Genomic DNA, 18,351 nt, shown 5'->3' with positions numbered 1-18,351 from the left:
CGCGCAACCGCAGCGCTGGCCGGGCGCTCACTGTCGCATCGCTTTGGGAGCGTCTTTGTGTTTTAGAATGGCTTTACTGTTCCCACTTGCTTCATTTGGAGGCATGATTAGAGTTGATGCAATCCTCAGAGTAACGAGAATGTAATGAGTCAGTTGGCATGCGGGTCCTCTCGGCTCATCTCGCGAGGTTCGACAACCGAATTTCGTCCGACATCCAAAGCAAACAAATCTCGAATTATTTTTATCGAAAACCGAATTGTTCGAGAACTGGGACGTTCGAAAACTGAGGCTCCACTGTACTTGATATGACCGACACTATATCACACCTTTCACTGAACGGTGAGGCTCTTCTCATCCACCAAACCAAATAGGCATGAAAGCACAGGGAGAACCTGCAAACTCCACAAATGAAGGCCGGGCCTTGTTTCGAACCCACAACTTCTGCATTGTGAGGCAGATGTACTTAGGCTAATCTCACACAGGCCATTTTTCTGCAATTAAATATGAATATATCGTTGTTTATAACGAAGGACGAAGATTTCGATGGATTTAATGATTTGGACTGACACGGATGGTTCGATAACATTTTTATTTATGTTATAGTTATTTGATATATCGTTTATATATAGTTATATAGGCCTAAGGAAGAATTGGAACCGCAATTGACGATGAGTTTGACCTCAGCGCCGCATCCACTGACTTCCGGAGTCAGCGGAGTTGTTTATAAGTGACACAGGGGACGAAGATTTCAATGGATTTAACAATTTGTAATGACAATGATGGTTTGATAAACTTGTTATTAATTTTATAGTTATTTGATATATAGTTTATATGTAGTGATATCAGCCTGTGGAATAACTGGAACCGCAACCGACGATGAGTGTGTGTATGTGTGTGTTTGTGTGTGTGTGGGCGCGCGTGTGTGAGTTTCCTAAAATTTACAGATAATTAAAGGGATTATGAACTATGAGTATACGCCTCTTCATAGTCCGATCCGACTCAAGATGGTTTTGCAGCACAATAAAAAAAATTGGTAAATACGGTATTTATACTAACAAGTACAGTATGGCACTGGTAGTATAAATAAATCAATGTTGTTATTATCATAACATCATATAGTCAATGGTCGTGTTACAGAAAATTTATACAAGTATAAATTGTAATTCTTCAACAATAAAATCTGATTTTCATGTTCATTTTACTGCCGACTGAAGATACTTATAAAATCTGAGCATTCTAAATCATAGGGGGAACTTTTAGTTTCAAGTTTTCTACTATTTATTCTGTGTGACTCGGAGGCTCAGAAATTCTAGTCATGAAATATTACTGATCTTACAATTTCACACAGGAGCAGCTAAGCTAATAAAAATACTCCTACGGCAATCAAGATTAACTTCTTCCAGGGTTTGGTCGGAGTCAAGTCTCCTGCTACTTTTGTATTGTTTTTTTCTCTTTGTGTCTCCTTGTTTATTGATTCAACTGAAGGAGGAAATACTGCTGGCTTGTTTTATTGGTTTGGTTGAAGACAAATCTAGCAGTATTCTTGGAGCAGAGAAGGCTTCCTGTTCACCTTCTGATTCACTTTCTTTTTTTATGTTGAATGCTTATTGCTATTTATGCTGCTGAGAAAAAGCATCTCTCTCTGTTGTGCAATGGAGACAAGTTTGAATACACATAAAAAGTAAACATACTTCAGTATATTTGAGGGGTACATTGTAGAGAAGGACGTTTGTTTTATTGGCATTTCTTCTCAGTTAATTTTAAAGTAACCAGTAGAGTTGTGTAATAAGTTCAGGCCCCAATGATGAAATGGTAGCACTTCTATTCTTTTATTTATGTATTTATTTATTTTGCTGTACTGGCATTGAGTAGAAATCCAGTTTTGCACCCCTCCTAAATTATAGAAAAAAATTGAAAGCAATGTTTCTCATCATTAGTATTATAAATAAAGGGCTTTCAGGCTCTACAAATTTAATTGCACTTTCCCTGGTGAGATTTTACTCATATCAAGTCAATTACGGTACTTCCGGTAAAATTGTCTGCGATTCACACTGCAAGAGACATGCACACAAATTTACAATCCTGGAAGCAGCCTGAAGTAAATTAAGATAAATACACAAAAGAGAAATGAACTGAGAAACTCACATTTGAGGCATTCAATTCAGTGCTGAAATACTCTTGAGGATGATGGCTGGATTCCGTGAGGAATTTGGTGGATGTGGCATTTTGGGGGAATTTAGCAGACCGCATTTGGCAGATACCAAGCAAACTACTTTGTGATTAACAGACATTATAATCTACTGTGTGAATAACAGACATCATAATCCTGCTAATACACTAACCCACTATCATGGAAGAAACCAAGCCACCCCATAAAGGCTTATTACGTACGGTAGTTTACCCACCTTTAGCTGACATTTTAATCAATGCAATATTTATTGTTATCTTTTATTTAATGTCCCTTGTCGTCAGAGTGTTCTTAACAAGAAGAATGGTCAGCCGCAAGAAGCTTTATTCTCAGTTTAATTGACTATAGCCAGTTGCCGTAGTTTGAAGCAAACTACACTTTCTCCAAATAAAGTTTTGATGAGCTGTGATCAATGTTGAGTGTTGGATGTAGTGCTCATTAATTCAATCTTCATTTCCCAGAGCGTTGACTAAGATAAGATGGGAAAAAAATATATATTGATCCTTCTCTGGTATTAGGCCTGAAAGCACACTGAGTGTACTCATATGACCAGAAAGCAAAACAAAAGCACACAATAATGACCCTTCTTAAATGTTTCTTGAAAGCATAATAAAACATTTTTTTATTTGCAGACTTGGCTTGCTCTAAATACTCTAAATGTGGCATGAAATGCATTTCATACTTATGATCATTTAGATCTTCATTCATTCTCCACATAGCCTGCAAATGACAAGACAGAGCTAAATGGAAAAGGCAGAAAATGGTCTTACCATGTGTTGCACTGTACATGCATCATGTTAGACATACAGCAACTAAAACCTATTTTAGTTTATTATCTTATTTTTGGTTATACAAAAGAGGACACTTGGAGGTGTGAGGAATCGACTATAATATAATACCAGAATATAATATATCGACTATAAATTGTAGTAATAGTAGTAATGTTATCACTACAAAAATTAACTATACTTATGATGTCCTGGCCAACACTGGCTCTATTTTGAGCTGTAAACACAATGACTAAAGGAATGATGTGCACATAAAGATTAAGAGACAGTAAGCATCCGCCCACTTACCATTTTAAGAGGATATGTTACTGGGTGTATTGAGTCACATCAAAGCATGATTCAGCTTTGAATGAAGTGATATAGAAAATGGATGGATATTCTCAGCAATGGGATGTGACAGCATAGATACAGACTGTTGCTGACATGTCTTCCATCACAGATTATCAGTGGGTAAGGCTGTGCAGAGTTTGTTTTTTTGGCAGTGACTCTGGAAGTGAGCCAAGGTAAAATAACTTCATCAGCCCACACACACACACCTCTCCTTTCCTGAATGTAGAGCTTCATAATGTGAAACAGTTATATCCTGAGCGCTCTGGCTTTATAAAGGCGTTTTTCTTTGGAGTGTGTGAAAGTGACAGCCAGAGCCACTTAAAAAGATGGCTCACATATTGTGTCTTGGATACAAGTAGCCTTTAATCTGACAAGATATTTGAAACAGAACCAATGACATAACAAGCCTGCACAAATATATCTAACCTTTGTATTTTCACTTGTCATTGTCTAAAAGAAAAACCATCCAGACTTTCAATATAGATGACAATTACAGTTCGACTAGCGCAGAGCAAGGAAATATACAATTTTACAGCATTTCATAGACATTTTGATCTTTCAAGAGCATCAATAGCAGAGCTTGTTTTCCTCTTTACCGCCTTATTCTCCTTTGCTTTCTTCTTCATTTTCTTCGTTGTGTTGTTTTTCTTCTGTATGGAAGCTGCGAGGACCATTTATCTCTATTTTGTAACACAAACGTGTGCATTACGAACTGACCCAGGTAAGCAATTTGGAACTAAAAAAAAAAAAAAGACAACAACCACGTGTAGCTATAACAGAAAAACAGCAATTGGTCTGCTGATTAGATTATTACATTTTCAATATATATGAATATATTTTCAAATAATTGAATGTCTGGCTGGCGGCTCGGAGGCGCAGTGGGTAGCACGTCTGCCTCACAGTTAGGAGGGTGCGGGTTCGATTCCACCTCCGGCCCTCCCTGTGTGGAGTTTGCATGTTCTCCCCGTGTCCGCGTGGGTTTTCTCCGGGCACTCCGGTTACCCCCCACATCCCAAAAACATGCTTGATAGGCCGATTGAGCACTCCAAATTGTCCCTAGGTGTGAGTGCGAGTGTGAATGGTTGTTTGTCTCTGTGTGCCCTGCGATTGGTTGGCAACCAGTTCAGGGTGTCCCCCGCCTACTGCCCGATGACGGCTGGGATAGGCTCCAGCACGCCCGCGACCCCCGTGGGGACTAAGCGGTTCAGAAAATGAATGAATGAATGTCTGGCTATTCAAAATGTTTTGGGCAAACTATGGCATAGTTTGACTGTCTCAAACGCCACGCCTGATTCAAATGATTAGGATCATGATCAAGCTTCTGAATAATGAAGGTGAAAAGGGTACAGTATAGTATTTTTGTAATTTTTGTAATAATTGTCTGGATTATTACTTTGAGATCATTTATCATCTTTGTGTCTACTGGAACTTTGACACTTTAAGATCCAGTAAATGACAACAATATGTTCTAAACATTTCATGGTGTGCTCAATTTCAGCAACTCTGAGACCCTGGAGAGACCTCAGTAACAGGAATAATTCACATCTACAGCAAATTCAAAGTCTTGAATTAATATTGCAATCTCTTTGAGGCTGGAAGAGGAAGAAAGAGTTCCTACAAAGCAGGAACAAGGACATTCCAAAAAACATTCAGACTCTTCCTGTGTTAACATTTCAACTCAAAATGTGCTACCAAAGTTTTATGAAGCATCAGTATGGGAAAATTTTTTTTAAAATTACTCCACGGCTGTCAAGACAGCAAGCTTGCTTATACAAAAGGAATGAAATCACTTTATTGGGCAGTCTCCCCCAAACAAGCTTTTTTGGTCATAGCCGGAAGCAGTGTTCTGAATAACCTTTAATGTCCAGTGGTGCCCATTACGTCGATCACGATTGACCAGTCGCTCACCAAGGGAGCGTGGGTCGATGTCATGGGATTAACTCAATGGGGCTCAGTTTTATGGTATTGATGTAACTGTCTATCAACCGCACTGAATGATTTTTAAAAAGAAAAAAACTAAAAAAAAAACTTATTCAGTCATTCTTACGGATCTGAGTCAGTCTTGTATTTTTGCAGCGTTAATACTGATGGAAGATTTGTCAATCTGTCATTGAAAAGCTGCCGTATAAAATGGGGGGAAAAAAAGGCCACTGCCTGCTAGGCAGTCACAAGGGTCAGCGCCGCCGTCGCCTGCTTCCTCATTCCACATGAGATATCCCCGGCATACACCAGGCCAGTAGACAACACATGCTTCTAGTGTATCTGAATTATTCTTGCAATTTTGCAGTGTCAATATTGACACAAGGTCCGTTAATCTGTCACTGATGATGTGCTCTCTCTGCCACTCTGTCAGTATTAGACAAACGGGTGCGCCACATAAATATTCAGCCCCACACGTGTAATAAGCAAGCTCATCGCTGCTGCCACATTTTCTGTTTGCTTCCTCATTCATGGGCAATCTGTTGAATCTTCATGGCTGGAATGAGTTCATACTTTTTTTTCACTACACTGCGGTCAACTTCCAGAAGAGCACCCAAATATCATCCATCCATCCATTTTCTGAACCGCTTTGTCCCCACGGGGGTCGCGGGCGTGCTGGAGCCTATCCCAGCCGTCATCGGGCAGCAGTCGGGGACACCCTGAACTGGTGGCCAGCCAATCGCAGGGCACATAGAGACGAACAACCATCCGCACTCGCACTCATACTTGGGGACAATTTAGAGTCTTCAAACGGCCTACCAAGCATGTTTTGGGGATGAGGGAGGAAACCGGAGTGCCCAGAGAAAGCTCACGTGGTCACGGGGAGAACATGCAAACTCCACACAGGGAGGGCCGGAGGTGGAATCGAACCCGCACCCTCCTAACTGTGAGGCGAACATGGTACCCAGTACACCACCAAGCCGCCCCAAATATTATTAGTATCCCAAATCAAAGACGAGCATGAAATGGACGGAAACCCACTCCACTAAAGAGAAAATCCAAGGATATCTGCTGTGGTCATATCTTGGAATAAAAGATGTGCTAAATTCCTTACAGTCATTTAAGCTGTTGGAGAGCTCAGATATACTGTATCATGAGTCATCGTTATCACTTTTATCACCACGGTCCGCGAGGGACTCACGAAAATTGCCCAGGCTGCCTTCCCTTCTCTTTGAGTATTGAAGAAAAGGGAAGGCTGGCATTCTCAAAGGCTGCAAGTGGAAATCAAAATTCTACGTACTACCTACAGTAGGTACGGGCAATGATATCCAAAGTAATTTTGATGTTTGATGTAGACGGACGGACGGACGGATGGACGGATTACCCAATACAGTTATACATATGTACATATTGTGTGTTTTTATTGGAGGGGATTGCCTCTTGCCTCTACTGCTGGTAAAAAAGAGGCACATATAGCAAGAAACTCATAGGGTAAAAGTGTATTGTGTCAGCATTTTATCCCAGCTGAGGAGTTGGAGGTTCAAAGGTCAAACCCATTGCGTTTGGAGACAACCACTACATTGTAGTGACAGGGCTATCTAAAGCAACATTCTCTGGATCAGCCATCAGCCAACACTCTTAGATGGCTAATGGAGCTGCCACAGCCAATGGGAATACAAACTGATGGATTTATTGAGCATCCCGTTTATAGCACTGCCAGCAATACAGACTTAGAAATGCAGTCGAAGGATGTTTTCACTGTGCGCCTTTTTGCATTTTGGAATATATCACCAAATGTTCTGTTAGTGTAATAGATATTTTTATGTTAGATTTTATTACCTTTGGAAATGAGAAGCTAAAAAATGACAAACATGGCTATTTTCAGTCTACATAATATACAAGAATCTAAATAGCTTTATTATAGCTTTTAATGTGTTTATTGAGTTACGCAACCTAGTTGATTATGACACTAAACAAATCCTGGTCATCCACGGGTATAGTGTCATCAAATTTTGCCATTCATTAAATTTTGTCATGCGTATATCAATAACAATACCCGCAAAATGTTCTTTTCTTATTTCTGTCTGCTGCATGTTTATGCAATCCTGTAGACCAGGGACAGGATTAGAGGTTTATTTTCTCTTCAGAAATGAAAGATTGCTCTTGATCATAGTGTGAGGAGGTTGCCAATTTTACATAGCCTACCACCATTATTGGGGATCCACTCTCTTATTGGTGGGCTTATCATTGACAGTGTTTACGCCAAACATTTAATATAAACAAGAGAGACACAAGTGGTGATTGTAGATTTGAATATGATCTTTGATTAAAGCATGAGACAGTAAGAACATGAATACATTACAGATGATCATGCAGCAAATTACATATCATAAAAAGACACTTTTCAGACTAGAGTGAAATTTCACAAAATGTTTAAACAAAAGTGAACCTCTGCAGTACTCTACAGATAACATTTGCCACATTCAACTTGATGTAATGCGTGGGGAAGAATTGCACAATGTGAATTCCATTACAGCAGTAGTCCCTGATGCATCAATAGCCTTTCTCTCTGATTGAAGTGTCTGTGTGGTTCTTTGCTGAATAGGATGTCGTTTGAAAGTGCCTGCAATGCCATGATCGTGCGTGATCGAGGGACACCTCAGGGCTGTCACAGCAGTTTCACTCCAGATGGGCAGAAGGAAACATGCTCATCCCCTTTGAGATTAATTTAATACCACAATTTTGTATAATTGTGTTCATACACTTGTTACACACACACAATTGCTGGTACCTTTGTTGCAAAAGACCAGAACACCAGAATAATACCATAAATAAATAAATGAAACTGGCCTTGTCTGCTCAAAAGTGATGGGGCTCTACACTTACTTCATTGGTGGCTATAAATGCCAAATATGCTTTGTAACTGGGAGAGTTGGCAGTGTGTTTTGTGCGTGCTTGTCACTGCAAATTGCAGCTAGAGTAGCAAACAACATAACCAAGCTTCCTCTGCTCTGTGTTTACACAGAGCAGAAGTGAAAGCTCCACTTTTGTCTCATCAGTCTGAAGCAGTTTCTCCCACAGGCTTGTCAATATACATTTTGGCAAATTCCACGACCACTGGTTGCAACTTATTTTCGTGACCTTTGAGGGGTTTTGTTTCTTTAACAGAAGGGTACCAACTATTTCATCCACATGTAAATGGGGTGGCCCATTGCTAATAGTCCCATCCCTCCAGTATCAAGGGATATTGTGCTGAATCATTTACAAGCGCAGCAGAGACTGAAGACGCAAAGCACTAAACTAGAAAAAAAACTCTTGGGATTTTCTTTAAATGTGTGCCTAGGCTCAATGAAGTGGGGAACGCTACCCTGTGCGCTTCAAGAAATAAGCTCATAATACCATGGAGTCAGTGTTTGGCGATTGTTGACAAAGATTCAAGTTTGTTGTCCCTCATGTGTCCGTCTTGTAAACTTGATTCCGCCTGGTCTGTGTCAGCCAAAGCGAGACCTGTTCTAGATCTCAATCAATCATCCTTGTCCTCTGAAGCTTCAGTCATCCGTAATCGTCTGACAGCCGTGAGCATACATTTTTTTAATGTTAGTTTAATGAGCATAACATTTAATCTCTTTTAATTCATGATGTTTCCCTTACTAAACATTCAAATAATTGACTGAATAATATTTAACCTATTTATTATTTTAGACCCAATTTATAGATCATGACACATGATCTGCACATGACACATTGTAAATACAGATTACTGGTCTTTTTGTCATTTGTGTTCTATGGATTTGGTCAATAATTAAAATTAAAGATCGAGGTTTATCATTTGTGGTTTCATTTCTAGGAATTTTTTGAAAACCTATAGCTTTGGCATATACATTTAAGCTATGATGTTTTATGCCAGTGGTTCATTTCCCCATGTCCACTGTACAGTAAATAATTCAGTGCAACATTAATTTTAATCTTGAGAAAACACTGAGGACAAGCTCTAAATTACAATTACTCCATTGAGAGGACTTAGGGGAGAAACAAAATAACAAGAAAACAATATTATCAAAACAGTTTTATTTGAAATCAAGATAGTTCTTGATCATATTATGGCGAGGTGTTAGCGAGGTGATGGGTAATGTTTTTTTTTTAATAAACCTTTCTCTTGAGAATAACGTGTATTGGGAATCATCAAAAAGCCATAAAAAATCTGAGGGATTTTTTATTTTAGAATGATTGTAATTTAGGCTTGCCTCAATTACAAGGAAGGGAGGGACAGAGCCAAAATATGTTTTTTTTTCTAGTTTATATTTACCGCCATAAAAGATGTGGTGTTTTAGATTCATTTGATGTGGCAATTTGTAATGTGGTAATTAGCCCTGGCCACCTAGTGTGCATCGCACGCCACTAAAGAATCTAAATTTCATGTTCATTCTGTGAGATTGCGTGCGCTGTTGGTGGACGTGATTTACTAAAATTACAATTTATATTCCCATTAATGGGTGCTCTGATGGATTTTATTCACTTCCTTTCCTCCCTTAAAGCGCTATAGAAATAAAGTTGGGTTCACATATACAGTACGCCCACGTTATGTTTCCCTTGTCAAACACTGTCAGTTTTCCCTCCAGGACCTTTGTTACACGCCTCTGTTTTCCTGTTCAGCCCCGAACATGCCATCCTGTCTGGCCGCTTAAGCAACTGTGACAGATCAACACTGCAGGATTTGTACCTCTCATTTCACCCTCTTTTAACCAGACTGCTGTTGGGGCTCAACTTTCTCACCGGGTTCTGATCTATATCACTAACTTGAAGGGTTGGCACATTTTTCTTATCATTTTTATCAATAGTGTCATGAGGTTCTTATTGTTTGACTTTTTTTTTTTTTACATAAGGTGAATTTTTTGAGCATGTAGTGAAAGTCAAATGGCTGTCATGGGCTTTCCAAGAGTTAAAGTCCCTTGAAAATATGCATGCATTCATTAATAGAGCAGATTTGCTCCGCTATTTTAGTTTCGGCATTAGTTTACAACAGTGTTTCCCAGTCTGTATTAAACCAAAGCACCAATTTTCTATTTGAAAATTTTCATGGCACATTGCCAACCAAAACTGGTGCGAAAAGTATGAATACTTGAATAATCCTAATCACATTTCAATTTATTCAAAAATCGATTTTTCTTCTGTAAAATAAAGAAGTATTTGTAATTAACGAATATAGGCTAAATTTTTTTGCCAAGTGGACTCCGGTAATTTATCACGGCACCTTTGATGATCTCTACAGTAGCATGTTGAATGTATAGTCCCACAGGAGCAGAGATAACAGAGAAAGGTACTGACTGACATGCTAAAGCAGAAATACTATTGTGTGATCTCTTTATTGGCAACATTTTATGCATTTGTTAATCAAGTTGATTGATTCTTAAGTAGCCAGATCCATGTTAGAGCTGTCTGCAAATCGTACATAACAAGACTTTTGTTGCAGTATGACATATATTCCTGTGGCATGTTGGCTCATTGTTAATCACATTTTGCTTTTGAATTATTGTTCACCATCATTTCGTTATACTTGCATGAGACACACTCGCATATGTATTAGCTGACTCAGAATGACATGTACCATAATGCACTGCAAATAAACATAATGGTCCTACTCTCACCCGTGCTCTCAAATCAAGCACCAATGGACACATTACCCCCACTGGTGGCTCTGTAATTAATTACCTTTAGCACCAATCAAATTTCATTATAAACTGCTCTTAGAGCACTAGCGTAGAGGATCAATAGAATGGCAGAGGCCACGAAAAAAGTCTCATTTAGCTCTCTGTAAATTAAGCATGCAGAAAAGCTGACCCTAGGTGAAAATGTGAGTCATGGAGAGCAATAAAAAGTGATTCTGCCAATAACAACCCCATTTCAATGGGTCATTACTCTCTCATTGTTATCGTGTTGCTAATCTTAATATGAGATATGGGTACAATCATCGGCTTATGTTTTGTGTAATTGCTCTCATACAAGCTCTAGTTTATTGCCTCTGCAGGTTTCCGTTCTGCTTTCAGTCCCTGGAGTCTGTGGCTATATTTATGTGATAAAGTCACAGCCCTGAACCCACCCTATGAGCAAGCAAAGAAAGACAGCAGGAAAAGAGAGAGTGCTGCCTTTTACCGGTCAGTTGTTACTGTTGGCCACTTCAGTATAAAGATCTCTATAGACGTGCCTTTTGCACCGATGGCCGTTGTTGCCATTCTTATGAGCGAAAACAAATGTTCTGCTGGTGGAGCTTGGAGGTGAATGTCCACAGCAGACAATGTAAACGTTACATAATTTATCTGATGCCTGACAACACCATTGAATGAAGAAGGCAAGCATTGTGGCATTCCTTATTCATGTTCTGTTTTCGCCTAGAGGCGGAAATCATTGACCGATCGCCACCAGATTTTATGTACACAACTCTACTCGAGTCCACTTCAAAGAATATATTTAGGATATTATTGACATGAAATGTGAGCCCCTGTGAGGAATTAGAAGCATAATGTGTGCAGAGGATGGATGGATGGATGGATGGATGGATGGATGGATGGATGGATGGATGGATGGATGGATGGATGGATGGATGGATGGATGGATGGATGGATGGATGGATGGACGGACGGACGGACGGATGGACGGACGGATGGATTTTGTTTAGAACAGCCTTCTGGAAGGGATTGTGGTCGAAAACCGAGGCTCCACTGTATATATATACACGGTAACTCTGAGATTATTGGACAAGGTCGTAGCGAGTATAATTTAGGAGCACATAGTCAATCCAAGGACTTCATTATCTGTCACTTTAGTGTTGATATTGGCCATTTAAAAATTGCATGGGGGATGGCACGGTGGGCGACAGGTTAGCACATTTGCCTCACACCGTGGAGGTTGTGGGTTTGATTCAGACTGGTTTTTCTATTTGAAGTTTGCATTTTTGCCTCATGAGTTGCAGGGGTTTCCTCCGGGTACTCCGGTTTCCTCCCACATCATAAAGCATGCATGGTAGGTCGATTGAGCACCCCAAATTGCCCTGAGGTGTGAGTGTGAATAGTTGTTCGTCTCTGTGTGCCCTGCAATTCGCTGGCAACCAGTTCAGGGTGTCCCCTTGCCTACTGGACAAAGTCAGCTAGGATAGGCTCCAGTACACCCCCGATCCTATTGAGGGTAAGTGGTTCAGATAATGGATGGATAAATGGGAAAAAAAAAAAGGTTTATATCCTTTTCATTTACACTACTCGCAGTCGAATTGGGATCAGTGGAATGTCTACCAGTAGACTGCGATCGACCGGTTGGGCACCACTGGCCATTGGCACTAATAGATAAGATTTGTCAACCTCCCGCGACACAAAAGCACAAGTGATCAGGTTCACTGTCTTAAATTTGCTTAAACACTGAAGAGACTGGAACAAAATGAGTGGGTTCTCTTCCTCATTTGTGGTTGAACTGAAGGCCAATCTTACTTTCTGCCTGCAGGACTGTCAGTAATTATAATGACAAACGCATTCACCTTCTGCCATGTAGTGTAAAACAGAAAGGTCTTATCATGGAATGAAATTCTCAATGAATAAAGCATGGATACAATTTCAGTGAGGTGAGGTTGTGAAAGGACCAAAGCAAGAGATTAATTTACCTGGTAGTATCGACAGACAACAGACAGAAGCAGAGGCTGATAGTGACTGAAATATCAAAGCCAGTAGTTGGCTGTGGAGGCTGGGAAGCGGTTCCAGCTGCTGTTTGATCCATCACACTAAAAGCTTTGCAAGAAACCTCTAGGTCCTAGGCAGAAGTGAAGTGAGGTGGGGAATTCATCCAGTTTCTCTCCCTCACTCTGTCAGTTTATCTCTTCCTCTGCTTTTCAACGTGTACAAATTGTGAGAACTGCTTTAAGCACAGCTGGAAACTAAGCATATCTGAGACAGCACTCGCAAGTATATTCCTAATAGAACCCCATGTTCTCTAACACTGTTTTGGCTCGAGTTAATAAAAGTTTGAAACCAGCAGAATGCCTAAGAGAGTAGATCGACAGACTCATCATCTTTTTCTGTTATAGAACTTTCACACACGGAGGTGAAGTGGATCCCAAAAGACAGGCTATCAGTGAGCAGAGCGCACACCAGAACCACCAAATGAAGACATCAACAAAGCTGCTCTCTATTTGCACTTTTTTTTTCTATATCCGAGTGGCCAGAAATCAAGTATTTCAAGGGAGCTAACTCATTATGGATGTTTGTGTTTAAAGGTCCATTTTACCATAGTGGCAAGTCTTGAGGTTTAAGTGGATTCTACATTTACATATGTTTTGTTGACATTTCTATGCTTTGAATTAGTCAAATGAAATGAAACCTATTAACACCCAGGAGCTCCGTGGTACAGGAAGAGTAGAAAACCGTCACTCAAGTGCTTTACAGTTCAAGAGTAAAGACTGAACATGCATACACACACAAACACAGACACACTATAAGCATAATCGCTTGAGGCAAGGACGTCCCGTGAAAGGTTTTGGACATAAAAAAGCTCCCCAGAGAGCCTTAGCTCTGAAAAGCTCGTCAGGCTGCAGTGGAAAGTAACTCTATTTCTGTTTCTTTCCTTGTCATTTCCTCCCACAAGGGACATCCATGAGATTAACTACAGATCAGATGAGAAGCAGCAAACTCACTGAACATAAACAGAGACATATTGTAGAAGCGTGTCTGTCAACAACTCGGCTTCACACTTTAATCACACTTTATTTACTTGCACTGTGTGGACAATATGTGTATCTTTCTGCCTACATTTTTGGGCCAGATTGGCCTGGGTGTCTTTTAGTGGTGGGGTTTTATTTATTAGACATATATGTCTAATGTATGCTCATATTTACATCAAGAACAGAAAATACAGCAATTGCTGATTAAAGTGATGGTCCACACATTAGCTTGAAAATGACAAAACAGCAAAATACAACTTTATTCATCTTGCATAGTGTTTATTTTGGTCTCTTCTCCAAATCCCAATCACATGAAAGAAAACCAGTGAGCTTTGTGCTCTCATTGCTCTCAAACTCATTACCTTCTCAAGCCAGATAATTTCCCTCACGGATGCCAGAGCCACAATGCCAAGCTGCTGAATTCATCCTTATCTAGACCATTTTGTTGGAAGTAATGAGGCAAGCACCAAAAACATAGAAATCGTCCTGGATAATTTAAGCATAGAGGAACACAGTGCTATAGTAGTGCAACACAATGAAAGATTCCGCCTCCAGGCAAATGAACTTGTAGTACATTAATGGATTTCACTTAAGACATTTCATAATCAAATCTATCCGTTCCCCTCTCCCTCCCTCCCTCTTGAGCCTATCCCAGCAGTCTTCGAGCGGTAGGGGGGGTACACCCAGAACTGGTCGCCAAAAAATCACAGAAAATTGCCATCATATTGGCAATTTGGACAAATTAATCGGTCTACCATGCATGTTTTTGGAATGTGGAAGGAAATTTTAGCAAGTAAAGCGAAACAACTCAGTCAAAATACAGCAGTCAGGTGATTGACAGGTTACGCCGCTTTGAATGGTGCGGGATTGCTGGAAATACTACAAGAAAGAAAGAAAAAAAATGTCTCCCAAGTGAGTGACACATATCCAGTGTCAGCTAACGTTGTGAAACCCGACCCTAATGTTAGCCTTAGGATAGCTAGATTCAATGTTGGGAAATAGTGTAATTGTTCAATTTTAGTCAATGTATAATTGACACAATTTGTGAAGTGTGCAAATTGTTCTCTTTGTTTGCTGCTGTAAACAGTGACTATCCCTGCTGTACCATCACAAGAGTCTTCTTCGTCATCAATAAATATCTTGGATTAATTAGTTGACTCATCAGGAAAAATCAAACAATTAAGGAGCATTGAAAAAGTGGCATTGAAAACATGTTTCTTTATTTGCCTGGAGTAGATAGCTTACAGTATGTGAAAAGCCGAGTCTCTTTACATGCAAATCCAGCCGTGCCTATGAGTGTGTTTTATCTCTGGGCTGCTGTTTGCTCATCAAAAGCCTTGTGAAAGCCAAGGGAGCTCTCTAAGAAGCTCAGCATAATGGTCCTTCTCATTGCCTCTCGCTCTATTACAATACACACTCATGTTTATAGTATTTTAACTTTCAATCTGCACATTGTTGATTCTCTACTCACTTGTTTGTTATTCTCAAAGCCTCTCTCAGTTGTTTGCCCAGACTCAATGAGATTGTGTGCTATAGCAATGAACAAAGGGAAAGAGCAGAGTGAGGTGCATTGTATCAAAAGTGCATTTTAGTTTTTTCTTTGCAAAGCAACTGTGACACACATTCTGTTGAAAACTTTCAGCATGCCTGACAGTAAGAATTAATGAACGTGACTTGAAGAAGGTGGCATGGTAACTGAGTTTTTAGCGCAGCTACCTTCACTTCTCAGGTTGGGGAGCTGGGCTCCTTCCAATGTAGAATTTGCATATTCTTCATGTGCTAGCATGGGTCTTCTCCAGATGCTCTGGCCTACTCCCAGACTCCAAAAAAAATGCTTCTTGGGTAAATTCAAGACATAATTAGTTGAATTAAATCCACCCTGAGCCCTCACATTATCGTGATAAAAGGGTTTGTGTGTCCCAGTGATTTGCTCGGGGCTTTAGTGTCTGGCAGGGCCACCCAAGGCAAGTGGCTTCTTGGTGAGGGACCATACAAAGACCTCTTATAAATAAAAACTGTATACAGCTTTTCCCTTGCCTGGATGCAGGCCACTGGGGCTTCAATCTGGACTCAGACCAGGAGGTGGAGCTCGATGGGGGCAGCTGATGGCACTGGAAGAATTTATTTCCAAAGATGTGGATTTTTTTTCCTCAACATCCTGTCAGCTCATCATTGATTGGTTCCTTCGCTGTCTAGGCCTGCACCAATGTACCTCCTACCAGGGGTGTCAAACTAAATTTTAGTCGCAGGCCGCATCGTAGTGATAGTTTTATTGGAAAGGCAATTATAACATCAACCCAAATAAATGTATGAATGCCTCATATTATATACAGTATAAGCTACAAAACAAACTGACAAATAACTCATTTTGAAATCAGACGAGTAAAAACTGTTCAAATATTTGAAAAAGATGATTTTTAAAAGGGAAGAGAATTTGCAATTTTAGTAATGACACATGAATTTGATGCACAATTTGTGTTCGCAAGCCACATAAAATCAAGTGGCGGGCCATATCTGGCCCCGGGCCTTGAGTTTGACACCTGTGTCCTAGACCATCTTCACTCTTTGGTGGTGGAAGTCTATCCTCAAAACATTGAAAGTGGCACGTGGGAGAGACGGTAGTTTGTTTCATTCAACATTAAACTCGGTTTTAAATTACTGGAAACACACAGTCATTAAAACTCCAACAGCTGATGGCACTGGAAGAATTTATTTCCAAAGATGTGGATTTTTTTTTCCTCAACATCCTGTCAGCTCTTCATTGATTGGTTCCTTCGCTGTCTGTTTGCTCAGGTTTACTCTCCATGGGGTCGCTCACGTTTCTCACATTCTGCTCAAGGGCTCACACATTTTTTTAGATTCTCTTGAGGCTTTCTACAGATGAAACGTGAACATTTTTTTTTTTTTATTGTAGCAAATTTGTGGCTGTGGCAGACTCAACCAAAGGTCCCATGCCTGCGCCGAGATTTATATCTTCTTCACAGTCTGCGCACAGAGCAAATCTAACTGGAGGAAATACATCATTATCATTATCTTCAAAAACGCCAAATTATATCGTTAATATATTATCAATTAATAATTATTTAATAATTACTTCACAAGCCTTACAATAAATTATGTATGAGAGCACCAGATTATAAAAATCAATGGAACCTCGAAGGATATTTCCTAAGCAGTGACAGTGACAGACGGAGAAGGATCTTACGAATGAAAAGAGCCGAGTGGTGAACACAATTCTTAGAAACAACTTCGTTATTATCGTGACATTTAACATGACATTCAGCCACATCAATTTCTGTGCTGAAGTTATTTCGCTAAAATAGCAGGTCACACTACTAATTTCACTCTGAATGATGCCTGCAATAAAAAGCCCGCAGCTTCTTCGATGGCTTCTAATAAATTCAACTCCTGCATCCTCACAGCTCAGGAGCCAATCTTTCTGTTTGATTAAACTTTGCACCCAAGCGGTTAGAAATATCTAAAGGCTCTTAGATTTACAACCCTATGTCCTCAATTATTGACACCTTGCTACTTTGCAGTTGCCAGTTTCCTTACTCGTTTTTTCTTGCTTCCTGACTTCTTTGAATTGATGACTGTCAACTGACTTTCAGTGCGCTACTCAGTGTCAACATGTTCATGTTACTCAAGTAAAATCAATTTTATTTATGTAGCGCTAATCACAACAGAGGTTATCTGAAGGCACTTTATATATTGAGCAGGTCAAGAACTACACTCATATACCACACCAGAAATGGGGAACTTAAACAATGGAGGGTGAGGGGGGAGGCAAACTTTGTCTGCCAGCACTACACTTACTAATCAGACAGAAATTATATTTTTAATAAGCACAAAATATGTACACATCTGTTTCATTGAATCACTGTACAGAAGGGTGTTTTAATATATTCTAATTTCCAAAAGCATAATAAATGAAAGATGGACTGCTCAACAATAACAACTAAACATACTTTGATTCTTTATTTTTATTATCCCCTGTGCAAAGTAATCTCACTCGAAGATGGCACAACACAACTGAACAGCAAACCCAAAGTTGTTGGGAGAATATCAAGTCACTGAGAAATTTTAATGTTATACTGCAATATGTTTGTCCCGCATGTCATTCACATCCCCGTGATAGAACAGCTCAATTAAAATTGCAGAATACGACAATAAATTTGGTCCAGGATGTGTCTCCACTTTAGATGCATTATAGTACATGTACATTTTGGGAGCACACAAACTAACTCCTCATGCACTTCTGATGAGCTGTCAATGCCATGAAAACGAGATGAGCCAGAACAAGTCAAGCCACCCCTGACTGTAAGCTTTATTATTAAGCAAAGTTATGCGTTTATTTTGAATAGTGTGTCAACCCCCAGACTGAATCAGAAAGATGGGTCCTTAGAGAAGAGCCTGATAGCTAAATG

At 39.8% G+C, this 18,351-nt stretch overlaps 1 long non-coding RNA gene across 2 annotated transcripts in view; it reads left to right on the top strand.

Annotated features, from left to right (window-relative positions):
- The window catches only part of LOC147057794 (uncharacterized), a 42,534-nt gene extending 28,368 nt beyond the window's left edge, over window positions 1-14,166 (top strand). The window contains exon 3 of one of the 2 annotated variants that reach the window (XR_015065897.1): window positions 13,292-14,166. This is a non-coding gene — a long non-coding RNA (uncharacterized LOC147057794). Of the gene's footprint in view, window positions 1-7,831; window positions 7,920-13,291 lie in introns of those variants that run through there. The other variant, XR_015065898.1, reaches the window with a different exon arrangement.
- Window positions 14,167-18,351: the final 4,185 nt, after the last annotated feature.

The sequence above is a fragment of the Syngnathus leptorhynchus genome, chromosome 4 (assembly GCF_054491065.1).
Source record: "Syngnathus leptorhynchus isolate UIUO chromosome 4, UIUO_Slep, whole genome shotgun sequence".
NCBI classification, from domain to species: Eukaryota; Metazoa; Chordata; class Actinopteri; order Syngnathiformes; family Syngnathidae; genus Syngnathus; species Syngnathus leptorhynchus.
This window is presented reverse-complemented; position numbering and strand designations above follow the sequence as displayed.